This window comes from Hemitrygon akajei, chromosome 6 (assembly GCF_048418815.1).
Source record: "Hemitrygon akajei chromosome 6, sHemAka1.3, whole genome shotgun sequence".
NCBI classification, from domain to species: Eukaryota; Metazoa; Chordata; class Chondrichthyes; order Myliobatiformes; family Dasyatidae; genus Hemitrygon; species Hemitrygon akajei.
This window is the reverse complement of record NC_133129.1, coordinates 130,020,071-130,047,851: the sequence shown is the minus strand read 5'-3', so window position 1 is coordinate 130,047,851 and position 27,781 is coordinate 130,020,071. Positions and strand designations below refer to the sequence as shown.

The 27,781-nt window shown below is 42.6% G+C and overlaps 1 long non-coding RNA gene across 1 annotated transcript; it reads right to left on the bottom strand.

Moving 5' to 3' along the window:
• Positions 1-4: 4 nt before the first annotated feature.
• Positions 5-27,781, bottom strand: LOC140729469 (uncharacterized). The gene is made up of 3 exons (XR_012099331.1): positions 27,640-27,781; positions 18,181-18,342; positions 5-1,631 (listed from the first exon to the last, which is right to left on the bottom strand). It is a non-coding gene; the product is annotated as an uncharacterized lncRNA (long non-coding RNA).

Here is a 27,781-nt window from a genome sequence, read left to right as displayed (position 1 = left end):
TAATTATTTCATAACCTTGTAAGGTCTTATAAATTTTATTGCAAACAAAATTTGGTTGTAAGGATTTGCCTACAGACAACACACTGGTCTACAATTACAGTTTAATATTGAACAAAGCTGTTACTTCTTCCCCAGGTTTATGGTAACACTTAAATTACTAATCATTTATCTGTAGAATATTTGCACATTCATATGTATTCTCATTACTGATATAGTCATTCCCTCAGATATCTCATTCCAGATTTTATATAATTATAGTGTTTGCTGTTGGGTTTCAATTATTACATTCAATGACTATATTTAAAAATAATTCATTTTCTACATTCCTTGTCCTCATATAATCTTCTTTCTTATCCTTCCATATTCCTATTTTCCCACAACTTAAGGAAACTACTTTAAATCTCTATCATAATTTCATCCTCTACAATTACATCTGGTACATCATTGAAAGCTGATGATTTTTCTTAATCATATTTCCTTCATAACAACATTTCCTCCATTTGATCCCTTTTTTATTTCTTTCAAATTTAGCATTACATTTTGCCACTAAATTTTTGTTACCTTCTATTACTATTTTGAAGACCATTAACCTTAGCATTAGTTTCACACAGCTTTCATCAGGTCGTTAATGTGAATTTATTAGCATATTTCAAAGTTTTAACGTAGGACTTTTGATTCCTTTGGCATTATATCCATTTTGCTTTTATGCAGCTCATATTTGTTCTGGTGGTATGTTGTCTGCTTTCCTGTTCAATTCCTATGACCAAATTCCTCTTTTTCAAGTTGAACTTCCCTTCCTTGATGCTGTCGGAGGATGGTAATGAAGTTCTGGGTCTGCAGTTTGTGGGCTGGACTGTAGATCGATCGGACTCTTTTGATTTTGTGTTTTTATATTCTGTGTTTTCGCCCATTCTATCATGTTGCCGAAAATGCAATTTTTTGCGAGTGGGGGTTGGTGCTCTTGTGCCATTTGCACATTGTTTTTGCGCAGAGTTTTTGATGCTTTTCTTGGCTGTGGGGAAGACACATCTCAGTCATATACTGCATACACACTTTGATAACAAATGCACTTTGAACTTTGCACCTGTATGTCCTTGACCCTTTAGTATTCTTTTCTGATTCTTTCAGCGATCACAGCCCCCATTTGTCCTTGTGTTCTCAATTTACTTATTAGACCTACTTCTTGAAACAATAATTGGTACTACAGTCTAGAAACTGGAGCTATTAGTGTCCATATTTCAAGAGCAGACATGCAATTTAACACAGGGTAGTTTGGACTAGAGATCAAGTTGGGGAGGAAACAGAAAATGCAGGAAGCACTCAGTTGGTCGGGCAGTATCTGTGGAAAGAAAACTGAGTTAATGTTTCAAGTTGAAGATACTTTGTCAGAACCAAACTCTACCAATGTGCTGAGTAGTTCTGTTTCAACTTCTGTTTTAATTTCAGATTTGCAGCATCTGATGATCAGATTGGGAAAAGTGGTCGACTTCCGTACACAACTCATCTTGGACATCATGAAATTTTCTTGGTGTTCGTCGTGAATTTTAGGATATCACAAATTCATGCTCATTTCCTCCTATGCCAGCATAAATTGGAGTCTTTGAGTAATCTGCAGTCTCCGTTGAATGTCCCTAAGGAAACAAGAAATACAATATGCTGAGGGCAATAGTTAAATTAACCAGGTTATCAGTTACCACGAGGAAATCTGCAGATGCTGGAAATTCAAACAGCACACACAAAATGCGGGCCGAGACCCTTCATCAGGACTAACTGAAAGGAAAGATAGTAAGAGATTTGAAAGTAGTGGGGGGAGGGGGAAATGCGAAATGATAGGAGAAGACCGGAGGGGGTGGGATGAAGCTAAGAGCTGGAAAGGTGATTGGCGAAAATGATACAGAGCTGGAGAAGGGAAAGGATCATGGGATGGGAGGCCTCAGGAGAAAGAAAGGGGGGGGAGGGAGCACCAGAGGGAGATGGAGAACAGGCAAGCAACTGAATATGTCAGGGATGGGGTAAGAAGGGGAGGAGGGGCATTAACGGAAGTTAGAGAAGTCAATGTTCAGGTTATCAGTTAAAAGGTCTGCACTTTAACATTGACATCTTACACTCTGCATCTGTCAAGCTCTGTTTTCAATGTTAAAAATATTGGTAATCTCATTACTGATTGTTCCATCACCAATTGTAATCTCTTTATACTAAGCATGGCAGGCTACATACTACAACCTCTGCGTGTTGTCCCAGTTCCGACGGCAGCTCTTGTGCTGCATTTCTGAAGCTGTCCCACAAATTCCTTTTAGATCTGATACCTTTCCCAGAGACTGGCAAGGCAAGGATGCACTTTACACGCAGATTCTGTTAGGCAAATGTCACAATTTTATGCCGGAGATCTGCTAGGGCAAAATGCGGAACATGTTCAGTGCATGAAAACAAAACTGAATTCTAATTATTAGGCATGCTTCTTTCCACTTGGATTGGAAACAGATGATGTAGGGAATTGTTCTGGATCCACCCTGTGCTTGTTGTTTCATTCCCCTGTATCTGCCCTGTGATTCTTACTTATCTCTGAGAATAACTTATAGCTTCTTTCTTTATCTTTCTGTGTTTGTAATATTTTCTATTTTTATCTTCTGCTTCTGTTATAAAGGCTTTATTATTCATGTTCTCCCTCTCTCACCTCCTAAGCTAGATTTTTGCTATACCTTTCCCACCCTGTTGCACTTGGTGTCATCACAGGATGCATTGATTCCAGGGCAGGTTATTCTGAGCCAACTAGAACTGTGAACAAACTTTGAGTGTATATCCGTGCAGCCTCAGTTTAACATTTTCCATCTTCCACTTCTCCTCTTCCAACTTGTCTATCCATGGTATGAATAGGAATCCATGTTTTCCAATCTAGTACTTAATTCCTGAAATTTGCTCTCCAAGTTACATGTATCTATCTTTATCAATGGACCCTACTCTGGTCTTCTTGTGAGGTAGACCTTAAGAAGAAAATTAAAGGAGCATTGAGTTGTAAAATCTACAATAATACATTTAAAATCAATAAGCCTAGTGTTTAAAAATATTTAAGTACAGTCACTACTAATGAGAGGTTGTTTAGAAAGGGGTAATTGGAATCTTTTACTGCTTGACCAATTGATGAATGCTTGTACCATTGCTCTTCGTAGAATAGTACAGTTTAATTTATGCAAGAATCTTCTTGCCTTCACAGAGAATAATGTTCATAGAATTCCACCTTTTCAAACAATTACCACATTTGTTCTTCTCAATAGAATCACCTGCCATCTGGCAAAGCAAGTTGTTACTTCTGGTTTCAGTAAACAGGTCCTTTAGAGGAGCAGCAATCACATGCAACATTACAGTCTCAATCACTCTTGCGTTATCAGTATTACTCTGTCTTGCAACTATATTAACCTGTAGGTCAATTAATAAAGAAAAACAAAAATATTGCAAACATATAGATCCTTTCATTACCCAGAATGCTGTCTGGCCAATAACTAATGCAGTTCAAAAAAACATGGCATCTGATGTGTGCAAAGCGAATCCCCTAACTCACGCATGAAGGACACTGTAAGTAGTGTTGAGTTACTTTTGAACTACCCTTAACTTGTTTGATCAGTGGACCTTTGGTTTATAAACATTATCCCTCTAGCCCAGGGGAAATCAACCTACAACCTACTGTTGCATGAAATATCGCTGATTTTAATCATTGTATTTCCAGTATGTGCAAATAAATTTCATATTTCTTTGCAATATGGAAGGAAACCACCCTGGCTTTTCAAGTCCATAGTAGCCATGTCATTGCTCTGTTAGTTTTACTTGTAATTTATATCATCCATTCCCCTTCCCCAGATGCTACCTCTGACCTACACACTATGGTTAATTTACAATGGGAAGTTAAACTAGCAGCACATCACAAGACCTGGAGAAAACCAGAGCAAAACACACAAAATGCTGGAGGAACTCAGCAGGCTAGGCAGCATCTACGGAAAAGAGACGTTGACGTTTCGGGCCGAGACCCTTCATCAGGACTGGAAAAAAAGCTGAGGAGTTAGAGTAAGAAAGTAGGGGGAGGGGAGGAAGAACCAAAAGGTGATAGGAGAAACCGAGAGGTGGGGGAGGGATGAAGTAAAGAGCTGGGAAGTTGATTGGTGAAAGAGATACAGGGCTGGAGAAGGGGGCATTTGGTGCTCCTTCCAGTGCTCCTCCTCCTTCCATGGCCTTCTGTCCTCTCCTATCAGATTCCGCCTTCCCCAGCCCTGTATCTCTTTCACCATTCAACTTTCCAGCTTTTTACTTCACCGCCTCCCCTTGCAATTTCACCTATCACCCTGTGGTTCTTCCTTCCCTCTCCCATCTTCTAGCTCTGACCCCTCATCTTTTTTTCCAGTCCTGATGAAGGGTCTCAGCCCAAAACGTTGACTATACTCTTTTCCATAGATGCTGCCTGGCCTGCTGAGTTCCTCCAGCATTTTGTGTGTGTTGCCTAGATTTCCAGCATCTGCAGGCTTTCTCTTGGTTGTGGTTGCAGAAAATTAAAGCATCCAGCAGAGCCCCACATGGTCACAAGGAAAACATGGAAATTAGACGCACACAACAGTGGGAGCCAGGATTGAACCCAAACTGCTGGAGCCATGAGGCAGTAGCTTTTCTGACTGTGCTATTGTGTCACCCAGTGTGACACATCATTGCATACCTGACACAATCATGTATTTGTCATGTGCAGATGCACACACTGAGAAGATCTGGTATGGACACAATAGGCTGATTAGTCATGAGTCTCTGATTTCTATAGATCTTTAGTAAACCTGTCCCACCTCAGAGAATTCTCCATGTTACTACAAACATTTGTAGTATGTACACTCTCTTATCTTCTCACTGGAGACCAGGAACCCATAAATACACAAACATTACGGGACCAATGAGGGTAAAATGTAGAGGAATTGGACCTGCTAAAGCTAAATTCATCAAGTTAAGCAAATATATTGATTAACAGGATATTGGGTGGCGTATGTTTGAAAACACATGAATCACAATTACTTTGGTCTGTAGATTTGACACAAAGGTCCTTCAGGAGAAATAAAAGCTAATGCAAGCCAGGGGTTCATATAAGCCTGTAGCTGGTATGACAGCATTGATACAAGATGGGAGCTCAGACCCAAGCCAGTTTAAATGGGATGTTTGGTTTTTATGACAAAACCCATGACTGCTTCTGTTCTTGAGTAATATTCTTGAAATTAAGGACAGAGATAAATGTGCAATGAACAAAATGAAGCCATATGTGAGTGAAAGTAATCAGTCTTGGTGATAGAAAATGGCTTGGATATGTATGCCATTTTGTCTGGAACCATGTAAGATAAAAGGTGTTTCATTCAATATGATGATAGATTGCAGAATCACTTCAATCCAGCATCTTTGGATGAGGTAGAAAGCAACAAATTTGGAACCAGAAAATAAAGGTCAGGTGACCCCAATAATGGTTATGTAATTGTACTGAAGAATATTCCTTGCGATTGAAATTTTGGCCTCTTCCTGAATTGAATGCCGCGAGGCCACTTTGTGTGTAGTTTAATAGACAAGCCCATTAAATCTAAATTATTAAACAGGGAAGATTTTGATCTCTGAGTGTGTATGTAAAATTGATGGAAATGGCTTTCAAAATGATAAAGAATTTTGTTCAGTCAGTGTTAGTGCTGCATTCTGGAAAACAGCAATAGCAAAGTTGGGATCCTTGACTGATACAAATTATCTGAGTGAATTTAGCTTTACAGCAGAAAAAGCTGCCCCGATGTAACATAGATCAGCCATGGTGAACATGCTAATTCAGAGCAGTGAAATATTTCTCTGCAAGAAGCAAGGACATGAAGCCTCGATGTGTCAGACTATTCCCATGTCTGGAGACAAGAGCCAAGTAAGTTCTCCATATAAGGGAACAGAAAACCAGAAGGGAGAGTCTGCTGCAATATTAGTGAGCAATATGAAGAGCAAATTTTAAACAGTATCTATATACCACCAGCTAGAATAATGAAAAACACACAGTTTTGTAATTAAAGTGCAAGTTAATGGTCAGTGAATCAATATAAACATCAATATTTCTCCCGGTGTTCCAATTCAAGATAGTTATACCATGTATGTGGCCTATCAGCGGCATCAAGAGAGCTTTACCAAGAGGGATTTCTCGCAGATTGGCGGCGGTTATTTAAAAAGGGAGCTTCAAGAGCATTTGTTCATTGTACGTGGCCTATCAGCGGCTATAACCGGAGCACCAATCATGAGTTAGATAGCAGGGAATGTTCAGGAATAAAAGGGAGACACTGCCTAGCAGAGCAGTCATCAAAGGAACGGTCATCGACGGAGTGATCTGAGGCAGTGTAGTAGGGCTTTTGCTCATTCGGGCTTTGGCAATAACGGGTCGAGGCGAGGTAAGTTACTTGTGAGGATTAGAAACAGGAAGTATGTCTGTAGGGCCGGTGTTCTGTCCTGGATATCAATGTGGGAAGTCCGGGAGACACCCACACAACCGAATGGCCACATCTGCACCAGGTGCGTCAAGCTGCAGCTCCTTAGGGACTGGGTGAGGGAACTGGAGACGCAGCTCGATGACCTTCATCTGGTCAGGGAAAGTGAGGAGGTGACAGGGAGGAGCGATAGGCAAGTAGTCACACCGGGGCCTCGGGAGACAGATAAGTGGGTCACAGTCAGGAGAGGGAAGGGCAAGAGTCAGATACTAGAAAGTACCCCTATGGTTGTCTCCCAAAACAATAAGTACTCCTGTTATGAGTACTGTTCGGGGGGGTCTACATGGGGGAAGCAACAGTGGCCGCCCCTCTGGCACAGAGTCTGGCCCTGTGGCTCAGAGGGTAGGGAAAGGAAGAAGGCAGCAGTAGTAGGGGACAGATAGGCGATTTTATGGACGTAAGAAAGAAATGCAGATGGTAGTTTGCCTCCCAGGTGCCAGGGTCTAGGATGTTTCTGATCACGTCCATGATATTCTGAAGTGGGAAGATGAACAGCCAGAGGTCATGGTACATATTGGTACCAACGACATAGGAAGTTGGGAAGCAGGACCTCTAAGATAGTAAACTCAGGATTACTGCCTATGCCATGCAACAGTGAGTATAGGAATAGAGTGAGGTGGAGGATAAATGTGTGGTTGAGAGATTGGAGCAGGGGGCAGGGATTTAGATTTCTGGATCATTGGAACCTCTTTTGGGGCAAGCGTGACATGTACAAAATGGACAGGTTGCACTTGAATCTGAGGGGGACCAATATCCTGGCAGGGAGGTTTGCAAAGGCTATTGGGGAGAGTTTAACCTAGAACTGCTGGGGGGTGGGAACCGAACTGAAGAGATGGAGGAAGTGACGGTTGGCTCACAAATAGAGAAAGCCGGGAGACAGTGTGAGAGGGAGGATAGGCAGGTGATAAAGAAGAGATACACTCAGACTGATGGTTTGAAATGTGTTTATTTTAATGCAAGAAGCATCATGAACAAAGCGAATGAGCTTAGAGTCTGGAGCTATGATGTGGACATTACAGAGACTTGGATGGCTCAGGAGTAGGAATGGTTACTTAGAGTGCCAGGCTTTCGATGTTTCAGAAAGGACAGGGAGGAAGGCAAAAGAGGTGGGGTGTGGCATTGCTGACAGAGATAGTGTCACGGTTGCTGTAAAGGAGAGAGTCATGGAGAGGTTGATTACTGAGTCTCTGTGGGTGAAAGTTAGAAACAGGAAGGGGTCAATAACTCTACTGGGTGTTTTTTATAGACCACCCAATAGTAACAGGGACATTGAGGAGCAAATAGGGAGACAGATCTGGAAAGGTGTAATAATAACAGGGTTGTTGTGGTGGGAGATTTTAATTTCCCAAATATTGATTGGCATCTACCTGGAGTGAGGGGTTTAGATGGGATGGAGTTTGTTAGGTGTGTGCAGGAAGATTTCTTGACACAATATGTGGATAAGCCTACAAGAGGAGAGGCTGTTCTTGATGTGGTATTGGGAAATGAACCTGGTCAGGTATCAGGTTTCTCAGTGGGAGAGCATTTTGTAGAAAGTGATCACAATTCTATCTCCTTTACCATAGCAATAGAGGGGATGACAGACAAGTTCGGAAAGCATTCAATTGGAATAAGGGGAAATATGAAGCTATTAGGCAGGAACTTGGAAGCTTAAATTGGGAACAGATGTTCTCAGGGAAATGTACGACAAAGATGTGGCAAATGTTCAGGGAGTTGTGTGGTGTTCTGCATAGGTACATTCCAATGAGACAGTTAAAGGAAGGTAGGGTACAGGAACTGTGGTGTAGAAAGGTTGTTGAAAATCTAGTCAAGAAGAAAAGAAAAGCTTACAAAAGGTTTGAAAAACTAGGTAATGATAGAGATCTAGAAGATTATAAGGCTAGCAGGAAGGAGCTTAAGAATGAAATTAGGAGAGCTAGTAGGGACCATGAGAAGGCCTTGGTGAGCAGGATTCAAGAAAACCCCAAGGCATTCTACAAGTATGTGAAGAGCAAGACAATAAGATGTGAGGGAATAGGACCAATCAAGTGTGACAGTGGAAAAGTGTGTATGGAACCAGAGGAGATAGCGGAGGTACTTAATGAATACTTTACTTCAGTGTTCACTACGGAAAAGGATCTTGGAGGTTATAGGGATGACTTACAGTGAATTGAAAAGCTTGAGCATATAGACATTAAGAAAGAGGATGTGCTGGAGCTTTTGGAAAACATCAAGTTGGATAAGTCTCCGGGACTGCATGAGATGTACCCCAGGCTACTGTGGGAGGCAAGGGAGGAGATTGCTGAGCCTCTGGCGATGATCTTTGCATCATCAATAGGGACGGGAGAGGTTCTGGGGGATTGGAGGATTAGAGCAGTAGATGTAGTGTATATGGATTTCAGCAAAGGATTTGATAAGGTACCCCATGCAAGGCTCATTGAGAAAGTAAGAAGGCATGAGATCCAAGGGGACCTAGCTTTGTGGATCCAGAATTGGCTTGTCCACAGAAGGCAAAGAGTGGTTGTAGACAGGTCATATATTGCATGGTGGTCAGTGACCTGGGGTGTGCCTCAGGGATCTGTTCTGGGACACCTTCTTTTTGTGATTTTTATAAATGACCTGGATGAGGAAGTGGAGGGATGGGTTAGTAAATTTACTGATGACACAAAGGTTGGGGGTGTTGTGGAAAGTGTGGAGGGCTGTCAGAGGTTACAGAAGGACATCGATAGGATGCAAAATTGGACTGAGAAGTGGCAGATGGAACTCAACCCAGATAAGGGTGAAGTGGTCATTCTGGTAGGTCAAATAGGATGGCAGAATATAGTATTAATGGTAAGACTCTTGACAGTATGGAGGATCAGAGGGATCTTGGGGTCCGAGTCCATAGGACGCTCACAGCTGCTGTGCAGGTTGACTGTGTGGTTAAGAAGGCATACGGTTCATTGGCTTCATCAACTGTGGGATTGAGTTTAGGAGCAGAGAGATATTGTTACAGCTATATAGGATCCTGGTCAGACCCCACTTGGAGTACTGTGCTCAGTTCTCGTCACCTCACTACTGGAAGGATGTGGAAACCATAGAAAAGGTGCAGAGGAGATTTACATGGATGTTGCCTGGGAGCATGCCTTATGAGAATAGGTTGAACTCAGCCTTTTCTCCTTGGAACAGCAGAGGATGAGAGGCAACCTAATAGAGGTGTATAAGATGATAAGAGGCATTAATCATGTGGATAGTCAGACGCTTTTTCCCAGGACTGAAATGGCTAACACGAAGGGACACAGTTTTAAGGTGCTTGCAAGTGTATACTGAGGAGATGTCAGGAGTAAATTGTTTACGTAGAGAGTGGTGAGTGCATGGAATGGGCTGCCAGTGATGGTGGTGGAGGCGGATACGATAGGGTCCTTTAAGAGACTCCTGGATAGGTACAGGGAGCTTAGAAAAATCGAGAGCTATGGGTAACCCTAGGTAATTTCTAATGTAAGTTCATGTTTGGCACAGTATTGTGGGCTGAAGGGCTTGTATTGTGCTGTAGGTTTTCTATGTTTCTATAATCTGATTCCATGAATGTTGATTTCTCTAACATTGGTCATTTCTTCCCCCCCCCCCACACCCTTATCTCTTTTTCCATTTCCCATTCTGGTTACCCTCTCACCCCTTCTCTTCTCACCTGCCCATCACCTCTCTCTGATTCCCTCCACCTTCCTTTCTTCCATGCTTCACTCTTCTCACTGTTCTTCTTCAGCCCTTCTTATCTTCCACTTATCACCTTCCAACTTTTCGCTTCATACCCCAGGTACCCCCTTTCCCCCCTCACTTGGTTTCACCAGCTTGTACTCCTTCCACTCCCTCCATCTTCTTATTCTGACTTCTGCCCCCCTCTTTTCCAGTCTTGATGAAAGGTCTCAGCCCAAAATGTCCAACTATTCATTCCCCTTCATCAACACTGCCTGACTTGCTGAGTTCCTGCAACACTTTGCTTGTGAAGTACAATATTTGCTGAGAACAGGATACATTGCAGTAGAATATTACGGCTGTGACAATGTTCCATTGATACAATTACACACATATAACATTCACTTTGGGAGAAATACAGTGGTGGATACCTGTTCACTGTCCAATACCATCCTTTAATTAATGCTGAGTGCAGTAATCAAATCATCACATAACCCTGCGTTATACCCAAAGAATTTGGTGCTGTCCTGTCTAAACAGAAATACTACAACAACAGTTTTGAGCTTTACATGTCATATACATTGACAGAACTTCGCTTCAGACATTAATAAAGGTCTATGTTTCAATTGCTAGTACCATAGGTAAATTCAATGCAGCCATTGCTTCTCACTGATAGAAAGGTTGCCGACATTCAGAGCACTGGTCTGCAGGCATTAGGCGAAAAAAAGAGGTAAATAGTAGTTTGTTTCTATTGCAATTTTTCACTGAATGTGTACATCGGTGGGAAACCTTGGCAAAACAGCAAGTTCAGAAATCATGCAGTTGGAGCAGAAGAACAGGTACCAATGGTCAGCGATTCTGTTACAGACTATGCAGTCTGGTGTCTGACATGCTTCTTACATGCCAATGGTCAACGATTCTTTTACAGGTTATGCAGTCTGGTGTCAGATCTCCCATTCTCTGTGAAAGAACAATGATTACTTTAAAAAGCAGCTGTGTCTTCTTAAAGAGGAGTTTGCCAAACCTGATTTTATTTGGAAAGGTATCAAGAGAATTGTAAGTAACATTCTTCATGATGACATAACGCAGAAGTGGCATGATTATACTATACATTGCAGCATAATTTATTACCACTCAGTCTGGTATAAACTAGTTAACAGATTTGCTGCACTTATGTGTACACCCATAACATAGCCATCGGATTGCTGGATGGAACGATGAACTGTATGAAAATGTTCTGGACAATGTCTCTGCATTTTGTTGACAGAAACAGATTATCTGTTGCTCAGGATGCTGGTAACTATTGGTAGCTCAGGTTGAGGCATTTGATGTTGTGGTGTTCGCCAAGATTGGCAATTAGGTTGCAGACGTTTCATCATCAGTCGAGTTGATATCCTCAGTGAGCAGCTGTTGCTGTTTCTCTCTGGGAACGTATTGAAATAGATGTCGCCTATGAACCGCTAAGTGCCAAAGAAACACGAGCCAATTGAATTCAAGGGTCAACTGAAGGGGGAGCAAATCAGGACTGAGGCAAGCGAATGTGGGCCTATATAAACACCAGTACTCCAAGAGAGAAACATCAACAACTGCGCACTCAGGGTGTCACCTCGAATGGTGATGAAATGTCTGCAAACTAGTTGCCAAGCTTGGTGTACACTTCAACATCAATGTATCTGTTGTATTTTCTCAGGTGAGTTCCTAGCATAGACTGAAGTAACCTTGTAAAGTAACACATGGGAGTCAGAGACCTGTCGAAGATTAACCTGGTTTATTTGAACAGGGGGATGGGGGGGGGGGTATGAATAAAGCCCCTTACAGATGTTGACTGTTAGAAAACATTGACTTACTTTATCCATATTTAATTGTGCATATATGTATGTGGCAGGTCAAACTTGTTAAAAACATTAACCTGTGTACCATTCAGTACCCTGTATCACGAGCAACTTATATAATGGCTGCATGAAGACAAGAAAATCTGCAGATGTTGGAAACACACAAAATGCCGGAGGAACTCAGCAGGCCAGGCAGCATTTATAGAAAAGATTAAAACAGTCGACGCTTCGGGCTGAGACTCTTTATGGTAGGATGAGTTGTTCTGTGGTCTTGGCAATCCATTTGCAAACATTTCCTCACCATACGGGGAGATATTATCAGTGTGCTGTTCACTGGTGGTGTCTCCTCCAAGTGCTTGGCCTTTATAGGCTTATCAATCAACTGATTGGTCATCATTACGGACACTCAAATGTGACATAGGGAGGGGGTCTCATCACTTCGCTGTGTGTAGTAAAGTCTAGGCTTGCAGTAAGTTCATTTGCTGCTTGGCCTAATGCATATGTATATCATCATACACTCTAATTAGCTGCTTCACTTTCTGGCCATGATGAGAAAATATACAGCAGTTCTGGCCTATAATTCCTAGAGTCTTATGAGAATGTGTCTTCAGATTCAGCTTGTTTTTGTTTAAGGCTCTATCCAAACTTTTTACTGGGTATAGAAGACTGATATGGGAGTGGGGGGGGGAGGATCGTAATGAAACCTATCAAATATTGAAAGGCCGAGACAGAGTGGATGTTTCCCATAGAGGGAGAGTCTAAGACCAAAGGATACAGCCTCAGAATAAAGGGACGTCTCTTTAGAACTGAGCTGAGGATGGATTTTGTTTGCCAGAGGGTGGTGAAACTGTGGAGTTCATGTGCCATGGATGGCTGTGGAGACCAAGTTGTTGGGGTATATTTAATAAGTTTGATAGGTTATTAATTAATCAGGGTGTCAAAGGTTACAGAGAGATAACTGTAAGATGAGGGAATGGGGTTCAAAGGGAAAATAAATCAGCCATGATGGAATGGTAGAGAAGACTCAATGGGCTGAATGGCCAAATTCTGCTCCTATGTCTAATGGTCTTATAGAACATAGAAAACACACAGCACAATACAGGCCCTTAAGCCCACAATGCTGTGCTGAACATGAATTTACTTTAGAAATTACCTAGGGTTACTCATAACCCTCTATTTTTCTAAGCTCTATGTACCTATCCAGGAGTCTCTGAAAAGACCCTATTGTATCTGCCTCCACCACCATCACCGGCAGCCCATTCCATGCATTCACCACTCTCTGAGTAAAAAACTTATGCCTGACATCTCCTTTGCATCTACTTCCAAGCACCTTAAACCTGTGCCCTCCTGTGCTAGTCATTTCAGTCCTGGGAAAAAGCCTCTGTCTACCTACATGATCAATGCCTCTCATCATCTTGTACACCTCTATCAGGTCACCTCTCATCCCCTGCTGCTCCAAGGAGAAAAGGACGAGTTCACTCAACCTATTCTCATAAGGCATGCTCCCCAATCCAGGAAACATCCTTGTAAATCTCCTCTACACCCTTTCTATAGTTTCCTCATCCTTCCAGTAGTGAGGCGACCAGAAATGAGCACAGTACTCCAAGTGGGGTCTGACCAGGGTCCTATATAGCTGTAACATTACCTCTCTGCTCCTAAACTCAATCCCATGACTGATGAAGGCCAATGCACCATATGCCTGCTTAACCACAGAGTCAACCTGCGCAGCAGCTTTGAGTGTCCTATGGACTCGGACCCCAAGATCCCTCTGATCCTCCACAATGCCAAGGGTCTTATCATTAATACTACATTCTGCCATCATATTTGACCTGCCAAAATGAACCACTTCACACTTATCTGGGTTGAACTCCATCTGCCACTTCTCAGCCCAGTTTTGCATCCTATCAATGTCCCGCTGTAACCTCTGACAGCCCTCCACACTATCCACAACACCCCCAACCTTTGTGTCAGCAGCAAATTTACTAACCCATCCCTCCACTTCCTCATCCAGGTCATTTATAAAAATCACAAAGAGTAAGGTCTCAGAACAGATCCCTGAGGCACATCACTGGTCACCAACCTGCATGCAGAATATGACCCGTCTACAACCACTACAATTGCCTTTTGTGAGCAAGCCAATTCTGGATCTACAAAGCAAGGTCCCCTGGAATCCCATGCCTCCTTATTTTCTCAATAAGCCTTGCATGGGGTATCTTATCAAATGCCTTGCTGAAATCCCCATACACTACATCTCTATCAATGTGTTTAGTCACATCCTCAAAAAAATTAATCAGGCTCGTAAGGCACGACCTGGCTTTCACTCAAAGCTAATAGCTATTCTGAATCACATTATGCCTCTCCAAATGTTCATAAACCCTGCCTCTCTGGATCTTTTCCATCAACTTACCAACCACTGAAGAAAGACTCACTGGTCTATAATTTCCTGGGTTATCTCTACTCCCTTTCTTGAATAAAGGAACAACATCTGCAACCCTCTAATCCTCCTGAACATCTCCCGTCTCCATTGGTGATTAAAAAATCTTTTCCAGAGGCTCAGCAATCTCCTTCCTTGCCTCCCACAGTAGCCTGGGGTACATCTCATCCAGTCCCGGAGACTTATCCAACTTGATGCTTTCCAAAAGCTCCAGCACATCCTCTTTCTTAATGTCGACCTGCTCAAGCTTTCAATCCGCTGTAAGTCATCCCTACAATCACCAGGATCCTTCTCCATAGTGAATACTGAAGCAATTATAGGTTACCCAGATGGAATATGAGGTATTCCACCCCCAGTATGAGAGTGGCCTCATTGTGATAGTAAAGGAGGCCATGGACTGACATGTCAGAAAGGGAATGGGAAGTTGAGTTAAAGTGGGTGTCCACTGGGAAATACCGCCTTTTGAGGTGCTGAAATAAAGTCCTCCAATTTACATCCAGTTTCACCATCTAGAGGAGCACCCTGTGCAATAGCCAACCTCAGCTTGCAGGTGAAATGTTGCCTCATCTGGAAGGACTATTTGAGGTCCTGAAATGTTGTCAGGGATTACATTTAAGGGCAAGTATATCACTTGTTACACTGTAGGAATAAGGGTCAGGAGAGAGATCATTGAGGAAGGATGAGTGAACAAGGAAATCATGTAGGGAATGACTAATGCGGAAAGTGGAGAGTAGTAGGGGGTATATGGTGAAGGGAAATAGGAAAAGACATGTTTACCGGTAGGATTCTCCTATAGATTGCAAAGGTTACAGGGAATGATAAGCTGGATATGGAGCTCATAGGGTGGTAGGTAAGAACAAGGAAAGACTATCTCTGTTATGGTGGTGGAAGGATGGAGTGAACACAGATGTGCATGAAATGGAAGAGATGCAGTTGAGGGCAGCATTGATGGTGGGTGGAAGGGGAACCCTGTCTTTTGAAAAAGGAGAACATCTCAGGAATTCTAGAATGGTAAGCCTCATCGTGAGAGAAGATGTAGCGGAGATTGTGGAACTGAGAAAAAGGAATAACATTTTTACAAATGATCGGGTGGGAAGAGGTATAGTCAAGATAAATCTAAAAGTCTGTAGGTTTGGTGTCAATAGAGATGGAGACAGTGAGATTGAGAAAGGAGAGAGAGATGTCCGAAATGAGCTTTTTGCATTTCACTATCAGGTATGTCTCATAGTTCGGACAAGTTTCTATGTCTGACCCGTAGCAATTCTCAACGATGAGAGGAAACAATGAAGGGCAAAGACTGACATGTTACCTCTTCAATCCTGGTAAAGTGGAAGAAAGTTCTCTCAAGTCTCTTTCCTGACTTTATTTCACCCCCTGTCTCCCTCCCTATTAACTCTACTTAATCGAACCTATGTAATGTGCAATGGAAATTAAAGGAGATCAGGCTGCTTAGGCTCACTGAACTGGATGAAAGAAAAAAATAAGTCGAAGTTGACTTGTGTAAATTGTAAATCGAACAGTAGTAGGATTTTGGTGTTTTGTTTTTGAGCCTTTCATGTTATTGAGATGTAAGTCTGTAATTCATTATTTAAGGAAACAAACTGGGCTGTGCTATTATTTCTGACCTAAGTACCCCAGACTGGAGGTTCCAGACAGATTGCCTCTAAGTGTTAATTTTAGTAGTTTATGATATGCTTATCTTTTAGAGGTTAAATATTATTAATCATTAACACATGTTTCACAGATGAAGAATTTCAAATAACATGTTTTGATGAGCAGGGACACGCTCTGGTATTCAGATCATATTTAAGATTGCTATGCTTGTCTTTAACGAGCCATTTAACTAAATTAAGTATGGCAAAGCACAAGTAACGTAAGTTTAACCCATAATGTCCAATGAGCCATTCAGAACCACGCCTAGAAATTAGGTGGCTATCAGAAAATTATTTTATCTCACACAGTATATTTGTGTTTATGCTGCATTCAGTAAGCTCATACTATGCTGAATGTAATTTTCAGCTTCCATTAATGGGAAGTATCACATCAGCTGGTAATTGTTTGTTTTTCTGAAGTTTTCAGAAAAGCTATTAAGCATGAGGACCCAGGAGTTTCTTGATTATGTAATCTCCTTCCTATCCCCACCCTTGATTGTTTACTTATGCCCCTTCCCCTCAGTCATTTCCTACTTTGTCATTGTATTGTTGGAAAAGCTGGGCGTTCACATATTTCTCCCTTCATCCTTTCCTCTTGGAGGCATTCCTCACTTCAGCTTTCCAATTAGGCCTCTCAAAAGAAGAATTTTTAACTAGCCTGTTCAAGTTTTCAATCCTGAACTCCAGATTGATATGGCACAGACATTCCATGATCCATAGTTTGGGGAAATAAACCAGAGCCATCTTTGAGCATCACGATGCCCTACAGTGCTTCAAACATATCCCTTTTCCAATGGCATTGCATTGCACTTACCTGGCACTTTGTATCTCCCTTGTAATGTTTCATCATGTTTTTAACATTTCTTACATTTTAGTTTAACTCAATTTAATTCATGGCATTGCAGCAACAACCTTTCTGTCAACGTCAGCAAGACCAAAGAATTGATTGTGGGCAAACACACATTGAGGGGTCAGCAGCTTCAAGTTTCTGCATGTCAGCATCTCAGAGGACCTATCCTGGGCCCAACACACCGATGCAGTCATGAAGCAGTTAAACTTCACTGGGCGTTTGTGGAGATTTTGTATGTCACCAAAGACTGTAACGAATTTCTCCAGCTGTACCATGGAGAGCCTTCTGACTGGTTACATCAACACCTAGTTTGAGGCTTCCATGCACAGGATCACAGGAGGCGGTTGTAGTCTTAGGCAGCTCCATCATGGGCATAAGCCTCCTGATCATCGAGGATATCTTCAAAGGATGGAGTCTCAGGAAGGTGGGATCCATCATTAAAGACCCTCACTCCTGGGACATGATCTCTTCTCATTACTACCATTGGGGAGGGAACCTGAAGACCCACACTCAACCTTTTAGGAACAGCCACCATATTTCTGAATGGTCCATGAATCCATGAACACTACCTTGCTATTTCTATTTGCTATTTTGCACTATTTATTTATTTACTTTTTATTGTAACTTTTAGTAATTTTCCATGTCTTGCTGCCACAAAACAGCATGCTTTACAACAGGTCAGTGATAATCATCATTATCATCATCATCAGGTACCATGCCCAGTTTGACCTTTGACTACCATGGCCCACACACTCCTGTTTCGGGTCAAGTGGATCAATCCATTCGTATTCATTTCCATTTCTCTGGCTCCTGTTTCCATCATGATTTGTCTTTGACTTCCACTAGCTTTCTTCCCTTCAATCTTTCCCATAATTACCGTGCATTCTAACTCCTCTTTCCTAATCACATGTCCAATGAAGTTACATTGCCTTTTAATGATCTCATACATTATTTCTCTTTTTGTGCTTGCTCTGTTCATGACATCCTCGTTAGATAGTAATTTCATCCATGCTACTCTTTGCATCGTCCTCAAAAACCACATCTCTGCTGCTTCAATTTGTTTGCTCATGTTACTAGATATTGTCCAACATTCTGAGCTAACATAACTGGATAAATGTAACATTTCAGTACTCTGAGGCGGGTTGTCATGCCTGGTTTAGTATTGGTTAGTATACTCTTCATAATAAACCTGATTTTGATTCTGATTGGGTTAAATTATTTGAAGTCAGAATTCTTAACCTACCTCCCAACTTTCCTGTGCTGCCTTCTCTTTCTCCACAGTTGGAAATGATGATTAAAACAACAGGTCTCATATGAAGATTTTTATGGAAGCTTTGTCCCTTCTAGCCACCAGTAGATGAATGGATGGAACTTGCTGAATAAGAAACTAATAATTCCAGATGCCCTGTAACAAATCATAAAAACGAGCAAGTCTGCAGATGCTGGAACTCCAAATCAACTATCAGAAAATGCTGAAGGAATTAAGCAGGCCAGTGAGGATCTATAGAAATGAATAAACAGTCGATGTTTCAATCTGAGACCCTTGGCCTGACCTGCTGAGTTCCTCTAGCATTTTGTGTGTGATGCCCTATAACAAATGTTGCATTGAACTTGGAACAGGAGGACTCATGTCCATGAAATAGAGATCTAACATTGCTACACATCTGTAGCTGATCCCAATCGTAAATATTATGAATGAAGATGAGCACCATCGTTTTCAGTCTATAATGCTATTCTTATCATGAAATTAAACTAAGCAAATTAAGTCCCAGTCCTATGAAGGAAGCTGATGTTGCACAATGCAGTATACAACAGGATATAAGATAGCTCTTGAACTTCTGTCTCTGCTGAGGGTGTTTGGTTATATTCTAATGTCGGAAAAGCAGCAGTGAATGAACCAGCAGTCCACTGTACTTCTCTTCTGATGTCAAAAGTGCCGCCTTTTAGCTAATATGTTAAACCAAGGGCCCATATACCTATGTAAAAGATACAGGGCATATATTAGAAGCTCAAAGCTATTATCCTGAGGTTCAATTGACTGTCATCTTTCATAAAATTATTGAGTCATAAATCTTCATAGCACATGTTTTTGTTAAGAAGTACTTTGTTAGCTATAAAATGTTATGGAACATCCTAAGGTCATCAGAGATTTCTATGAGTCTTTTTATTTTTTTTTAGTTTAGTACAACACTATTTCTGTCACTACTTCTCTTCATGTCCCTTGGAAAAGTATAGGGTCTGAATTTCTATCACTAGCCCCTGGATGATATTAAAAGTAGGATTTGCTGTGACTATTTCAACAATTAGAAGAAATTGCTGTTTGTTTGTTGATTTTATTAAGCTTTCATAGTTTTAATTAATTCTATTCAATCAAGATTGTTTAATGTCGCTTTCAGTACACAAGTGTAAAGGAGAATGAAATAATTGCTACTCCGGATCCAATGCAGCACAAAAAAAAACCACACGTACAATAAGATAAAGAACACAATAATGATCAAAAACTCAATAACTGTAAATGTATAAGATAGCTTATATGCATAGATTGATTATATATCCATAAAGTGATGCAAGGCACAGGAGCATAAGGTACATAAGGTGACTGACAGGAAATGATAAAATGGTGTTGTTTGGGGGTCTTCTTTTTATTCTGCATATTCCTTGGAAAATAACTCCAGTAGTGATAAGCGACTCTATAGTCAGGGGGTCAGACAGGTGATTCTGCGGACGCAGGAAAGAAACTCTGATGGTAGTTTGCCTCCCAGGTGCCAGGGTCCGGGATGTTTCTGATCGCGTCCAAGATATCCTGCAGTGGGAGGGAGAATAGCCAGAGGTCGTGGTACATACTGGTACCAATGACATAGGTAGGAAAAGGGAAGAGGTCCTGAAAGAAGACTACAAGGAGTTAGGAAGGAAGTTGAAAAGCAGGACCTCAAAGGTAGTAATCTCCGGATTACTGCCTGTGCCACGCGACAGTGAGAATAGGAATAGAATGAGGTGGAGGATAAATGCGTGGCTGAGGGAATGGAGCAGGGGGCAGGGATTCAGATTTCTGGATCATTGGGACCTCTTTTGGAGCAGGTGTGACCTGTACAAAAAGGACGGGTTGCACTTGAATCCCAGGGGACCAATATCCTGGCGGGCAGGTTTGATAGAGCTGTTGGGGAGGGTTTAAACTAGTTTGGCAAGGAGGTGGGAATCAGAATGTGAGTGCAGGGATTAAGGCAGAAGGATGAGGACATGATGTTAAGAGTTCTGAGTTGATGAGGAAGGACAGGCCGGGGATGAAACATAATTGTAGCCAGTTAAAGGGGTTGAAATGTGTCTATTTCAATGCTAGGAGGATGAATTTAGAGCATGGATTACAAACCCCATTTCCAGAAAAGTTGGGATATTTTCCAAAATGCAATAAAAACAAAAATCTGTGATATGTTAATTCATTTGAACCTTTATTTAACTGACAAAAGTACAAAGAAAAGATTTTCAATAGTTTTACTGACCAACTTAATTGTATTTTGTAAATATACACAAATTTAGAATTTGATGGCTGCAACACACTCAACAAAAGTTGGGAAAGAGGCATGTTTACCATTGTGTTACATCACCTTTCTTTTTAATAACACTTTTAATCATTTTGGAACTGAGGATACTAATTGTAGTAGATTTGCAATTGGAAATTTTGTCCATTCTTGCTTGATATAAGACTTCAGCTGCTCAACAGTCCGTGGTCTCTGTTGTCTGATTCTCCTCTTCATGATGCACCATACATTTTCAATAGGAGATAGATCTGGACTGGCAGTAGGCCAGTCAAGCACACGCACTCTGTGTCTACAAAGCCATGCTGTTGTAGCCCGTGCAGAATGTGGTCTGGCATTTTCCTGCTGAAATAAGCATGGACGTCCCGGGAAGAGATGTCGCCTTGATGGCAACATATGTCTCTCTAAAATCCTAATATACGCCTCAGAGTCAATGGTACCTTCACATACATGCAACTCACCCATGCCGTGGGCACTGATGCACTCCCATACCATCACAGATGCTGGCTTTTGCACCTTTCGCTGATAACTATCAGGATGGTCGTTTTCATCTTTGGCACGAGAACTCGATGCCTGTTTTTTCCGAAAACTAGCTGAAATGTGGACTCATCTGACCACAGCACATGGTTCCACAGTCTTTCGGTCCATCTGAGATGAGCTCGGGCCCAGAGAACTCGCCGGCGTTTCTGCATAGAGTTGATGTATGGCTTCCTCCTTGCGTAATACAGTTTCAAGTTGCATTTCTGGATGCAGCGACGGACTGTGTTAAGTGACAATGGTTTTCCGAAGTACTCCCGAGCCCAGGTGGCTATAATTGTCACAGTAGCATGACGGTTTCTTAGGCAGTGCCACCTGAGGGCTCGAAGATCACGCGCATTCAACAGTGGTTTCCGACCTTGCCCTTTACGCACTGAGATGTCTCTGAATTCTCTGAATCTTTTCACAATATTATGTACTGTAGATGTTGAAAGACCTAAATTCTCTGCAATCTTGCGTTGGGAAATGTTCCTTTTGAACTGACTAACAATTCTCTCAAGAATTTTGGCACAAAGGGGTGAGCCATGACCCATCCTTGCTTGCAAAGACTGAGCCTTTGATGGACACTACTTTTATACCCAGTCATGATACCTCACCTGCTACCAATTAGCCAGCTTAATGTGGAGTCTTCCAAACCGGTGTTACTTGAATATTCTGTGCACTTTTCAATCTTATTTTAACTCTGTCCCAACTTTTGTTGAGTGTATTGCAGCCACCAAATTCTAAATTTGTGTATATTTACAAAATACAATTAAGTTGGTCAGTAAAACTATTGAAAATCTTTTCTTTGTACTTTTGTCAGTTAAATAAAGGTTCACGTGAATTAACATATCACCAGATTTTTGTTTTTATTGCATTTTGGAAAATATCCCAACTTTTTTGGAAATGGGGTTTGTAGTACGTGGAACTACGATGTTGTGGCCATTACTGAAACTTGGTTGGAGGAAGGGCAGGATTGGATGATGCAGGTCCTGAAGTTCAGGTGTTTTAAAAGGAATAGGATGGGAGGTAGAAAAGGGGGGGGGGGAGTGGCATTGCTGGTCAGGGATAGTATCACGGCTATAGACAGGGAGGACGCTGCAGAAGGAGTGTCCACTGAGTCGGTCTGGGTGGAAGTCAGAAATAGGAAGGGATCAATCACTGTGCTGGGAGTAGTCTATAGGCCCCCAAACAGCCCTCGGGACACCAAGGACCAAATAAGTAGGCAGATTTTAGAATGGTGCACAAAATACAGGGTAGTAGTTATGGGTGATTTCAACTTCCCTCATATTGACTGGCACCTCCTGAGTGCAAGGGGGATAGATGGAGCTGAATTTGTCAGGTGTTTTTAAGAAGGATTCCTGACACAGTATGTGGACCGGCTGACGAGAGGAGAGGCTATACTGGATCTAGTTCTGGGTAATGAACCTGGTCAGGTGACAGACTTCTTGGTAGGGGAGCATTTTGGCGAGAGTGACCACAACTCCCTTAGCTTCAGCACAGCTATGGAAAAGAATAAAATCAGACAAAATGGTAAAGTGCTTAACTAGGGAAGGGCTAACTTTGAAGGGATGAGGCAGAAACTAGTGAGAGTAAATAGGAAACAGATGTTCAAAGGGGAAAGCACAGAAGTAATGTGGGAGAAGTTTAGGGACCACTTGAGCTGAGTTCAGGATAGGTTTATCCCACTGAGGCAAGGAAAAAATGGTAGGAAAAGGGAACCGTGGTTGACAAAACACTTAAGGCAACTCGTCAAGAGGAAAAAGGAAGCATATATTATGGTCTCAAGCCATGATCTCAAAATGGCAGTGCAGGCTCGAAGGGCCAAACGGTCTACTTCTGCACCTATTGTCTATTGTCTATTAGATATAAGAAGCAGGAAGTAGGAGGGGCTCATGAGAAATATAGGGTAGCCAGGACAGAGCTAAAGAAAGGACTTAGGAGAGCTCGAAGGTGGCATGAGAAGGCCTTGGCATGTAGGATTAAGGAGCACCCCAAGGCGTTCTATGCATATGTGAAGAACAGGAGGATGATGAGAACCAAGGTGGGACTGCTAAAGGATAAAGAGGGCAACATGTGCCTGGAGGCAGAGGAGGTTGGGGACGCCCTAAATGAATACTTTGCTTCAGTATGCACAAGTGAAAAGAATCTTGATCGGGGTCAGGTCAAAATAGAGCAGACCTGTGTGCTGGACAATGTGGAGATTACGGATGAAGTGCTGGATCTTCTTAAAAACATCAAGATTGATATTGATAAATCCCCAGGGCTGGATATGGTACACCCCAAGTTATTGTGGGAATTGAGAGAAGAGATCGCAGGAGCATTAGCTATGATCTTTGAATCCTCTTTGGCTGCAGGGGAAGTGCCGGAGGACTGGAGAATGGCAAGTGTAGTTCCCTTGTTTAAAAAAGGAATAGGGAGAAAACTGGGAACTATAGACCGGTGAGTCTTACTTCGGTAGTCTGCAAACTACTGGAAAGGATTCTTAAGGATAGGATCTACAAGCATTTGGAGAAGTACAGTCTACTCATGGATAGTTAACATGGCTTTGTGAAGGGAAGATCATGCCTCACGAGCCTGATTGAGTTTTTTTGAAGAGGTAACAAAAGAAATTGATGAGGGTAGGGCAATGGATGTGGTCTACATGGACTTGCAAAGCATTTGACAAGGTCCCTCATGAGAGACTCATCCAGAAAGTCATGAGGCATGGGATAAGTGGAACCTTGGCTGTTTGGATAAAAAAATTGGCTTAAAGGACTAAAGCAGAGGGTAGTTGTGGAAGGAAAGTATTCTGCCTGGAGGTCGGTGACTAGTGGAGTGCTGCAGGGATCTGTCCTGGGACCCCTGCTATTTATGATTTTTATAAATGACCTGGATGTAGAGGTAGAAGGATGGGTGAGTAAGATTGCGGATGACATGAAGATTGGAGGAGTTGTGGATGGAGCTGCAGGTTGTCAAAGGTTACAAGAGGATATAGACAGGCTGCAGAGTTGGGCAGAAAAATGGCAGATGGAGTTCAATCCGGATAAGTGTGAGGTGATGAATTTTGGAAGGACAAACCAGAAGACTGAGTACAGGTTTAATGATCAGTTACTTAAGAGTGTGGATGAACAAAGGGACCTTGGAGTTCAAATCCATACATCCCTCACGGTTGCTATGCAAGTTGATAGGGCAGTTAAGAAGGTCTATGAGATGCTAGGCTTCATTAACAGGGGGATTGAATTCAAGAGTAGAGAGGTCATGTTGCAACTCTATAAATCGCTGGTGAGACCACACTTAGAGTATTCTGTTCAATTCTGGTCACCTTATTATAGGAAGGAAGTGGAAGCTATGGAGAGAGTGCAGAGATTTACCAGGATGTTGCCTGGTTTGGAGAATAAGTCACATGAAGCAAGGTTAGCAGAGCTGGGACTTTTCTCTTTGAAGCATAGAAGAATCAGAGGGGATTTGATAGGGTTCTACAAGGTTATGAAAGGCATAGATAGGGTGGATAGTCAGTACCTGTTTCCCAGGGCACCAATAGCAAACACCAGAGGGTATGTGCGTCATAAGGGGACAGGAGGCTGGACCCAAGTGCAGGACGCAGGCACTGAAGTACTAGGGGCAGGACGGGAACAACTAAACGATAGACAAGATGTGGTGACCGTGGCGTGTGTGAGGGATGTGATATTCAAGGTGATTCTGGGGTTCCGGGAGAGTCTTGGAGTTCAGGCAAGGCCAGATCCCAGAGTTCACTGGGCAGGCCACATAACTCCTGGGCAGGGCCCAGACCTCCCAGGCAGGAACACAGGGGCCTGAGCAGGTCACAGGGCACCTGGGTAGGTTGCAGGGCACAACCCATCAGCAAGGCACAACCCATCAGCAAGGGATAGGAAGGGGCAAAGTCCCCCACCAGGCAACAGCAGTCCATCCAGGCTTGCCCAATGGAGGCAAGGGATAGGAAAGGAGCTTGGTCCAGGGTGACTGCCAGATTTACTCTCAGAATCAGTCTTTAACTATGGGTATTCCAAGCCAGGAAGAGCAGTATGAACAGAACAACAGCAACCCCACCCCACTCCCAGAGCCCCCTATATACACCGCCAGCTGATGGGCATCAGGTGCGCCTCCTTGAGCCCCAACAAGCCACGATGATCCACAGGTGTGACTAATTGGGCTCAAGGGCGAAAGGAGGGGACGGCTACAAGACCTGGAGTCCATGGACCGGGTCAAGACCCGGAATGCGGGCTCTGGACCGGACCATAACAATATGTACAAAATTAAGAGAGGGAAATTTAGGGGAGACATCAGGGGTAAGTTTTTTACACAGAGGGTTGTGAGTGCCTGGAATGACTTGCCAGGGACGGTGGTGGAGGCTAAAACATTAGGGGTATTTAGGAGCCTCTTGGACAGGCACATGGATGAAAGAAAAATAGAGGGTTATGGGGTTGTGTGGGTTTAGTATTTTTTTAAAGGATTATATGGGTCGGCACAACATGAAGGGCTGAAGGGCCTGTACTGTGCTGTAGTGTTCTACGGTTCTTGTCATCACTGTCTTAATTAAAACCTTTCTTTACTCCTTTCTATCTCTTCTAAACCAGATCAAAAAACACAAAATGCTGGAGGAACTCAGCAGGTAAGGCAGTATCTGTGGAGAATAAACAGTCAACATTTTGGGCTGAGACCCTTCATCTGGAAAGGAAGTGGGGTGAAGCCAGAATAAGATGGTAGGGGAAAGTGTAAACTGGCTAGCGGTAGGTGAAGCCAGGTGAGGGAGAAGGTGGGTATGTGGAGAAAGCGGAATTAATTGAAAAGCTGAGAGGTGACGGGTGGAAAAGATAAAGGACTGAAGAAGAATATATCTGATAGGAGAGGAGGATGGACCATGGGAGAAAGAGAAGGGAGGTGATGGGCAGGTAAAGAGAAGGTGTAAGAGGAGAGTCAGAATGGGGAATGGTATAAAGAGAAAGGGGGAGGGAGGAATTACCAGAAGCTAGAAATGGAATGTGAGCTGCTGCTCCTCCCGCCTGAGAATGGCCATGGACGGACACATCAGAATGGGAATGGAAAGACAGTGGTCACCAAGAAATCCTGCCAGTTGTGGTGAACAGAGCAAAGGTGCTCAACGATGCGGTTGCCCCAATCTATGACAGGTCTCGGTGATGTAGAGGAGGCCACATTGGAGCACTGGGTAAAATAGATGGCCCCCCAACAGACTTGCAGGCGAATTGTCACCTTATTTGGAAGGACTGTCTAAGGTCCAATGGTAGTAAGGGAGAAGGTGTAGGGGCAAATATAGTACTTGTCACACTTGCAGGGATAAGTGCCAGGAGGTACATCAGTGAGGAGGGACAAGTGAAAATGAAAATCACAGAGAGAGCATTCCCTGCGGAAATCAGAGCGTGTGGGGGAGGGATTGAGGTTGGGAAAGATGTGTTTAGTGACACATTATGACCAAATCCTTGACATTTCCAGAGAAAACATTGGGACTGGAGACTATCCAATGATCTGTACAGGTGGAATATTGATTCTTTGCCTTTATTTAACAATACCTCATTTATAAAATGTACTTTTTCTGAAAATGCATTTGCTCTCCTATTTTTAAAGACGCGTATGTCTGTACTCCCAAACCTTTTAAGCTTCAACTCCCTTTCTCGCCCTCAGTCCCATCCCTCTTCATTGCCATCCCAACTTGCCTTTGTGGAGTTCCACAAGTTCGCAGGCGTCTGGACACCATAGCTGGGAACACCTATTGTAGGCTGATTCCTGTTATGGTAGACAATGGCCAAACCTCAAATGTAGCACTTAGTATTGGAATGAGAAGAAGTTCATAGGGTAGCAGAATGGGAGGAGAAAAGAGGCAGAAACAAGGGAAAGGAAGAAGGGTCTAGGACAGGGGTCCCCAACATGGGGTCCATGGACCTCTTGATTAGTGGTAAGGCTCCATGGCATAAAAAAGGTTGGGAGCCTCTGCTGTAGGAGAAGGTATGGCAGACATTGAGAAAGAGAGGTGAAGAAGGGAAGAGAGAGGAGAAAGGAAGGAAGACATAAGAATATTTAAAAAATGCTGATCAGCCCCACTAAGGATCCAGAATTGATCTCAGTGCCACTTTCCTTTTCTTTCCTGACTCACCCAAAATTCAAATTTTGGTCTATTTCTGCCCTGAGTATTTTCAATGACTCCACCTCCATTGATCTTCGGAGTGGTGAGGTCCAAAGGGTCACAGTTCTCTGAAAACAAAACTGCTCCCCATCTCTGATCTCTGCTCTAATGTTCCATCTTTGTTCTGAAACCGGGAGAAACGTTCTCTTCTCCTCCACTCTGCTAATTCCCTTCAGAACCTCTCATTCTTTGAAATCCCAATGAATATAGTCACTTCTCTTCCTATGTCAGCTCTTTCAGCCCAGGAAATAAGCCAGAGAACTTTCTCTTCCCCTGCCTCCTTTGAATATGTTTTCTCCCTTAAATACACAGGAAAATCTGCAAGCAGTACTTCACATTCAGTGTCAGCAGCAGCTAGCAAAATCTGAAACTTCATTCCTTTTATAACCCATGCCCCTTCCTAATCACTTGTGGCACCTGTGTGACAAACCTTTTGTGTTCATTTACTCCATATCCCTTTCTTCTATGAAGGATACTATGCCTGGAGTATTTATACATTCTTTAGTCTGCTCACCTGCAAAAGAACATACACGACATTGAGAGAGTTCCATGCAGCTTCATGCGAGCAGTTCAAAGGATGGTGGTTGCTTGAGGAGAGATTGACTAATCTGGTGTTCTCTAGAGTTGAGAAATAAGAAAAGTGATTTCACTGAAAC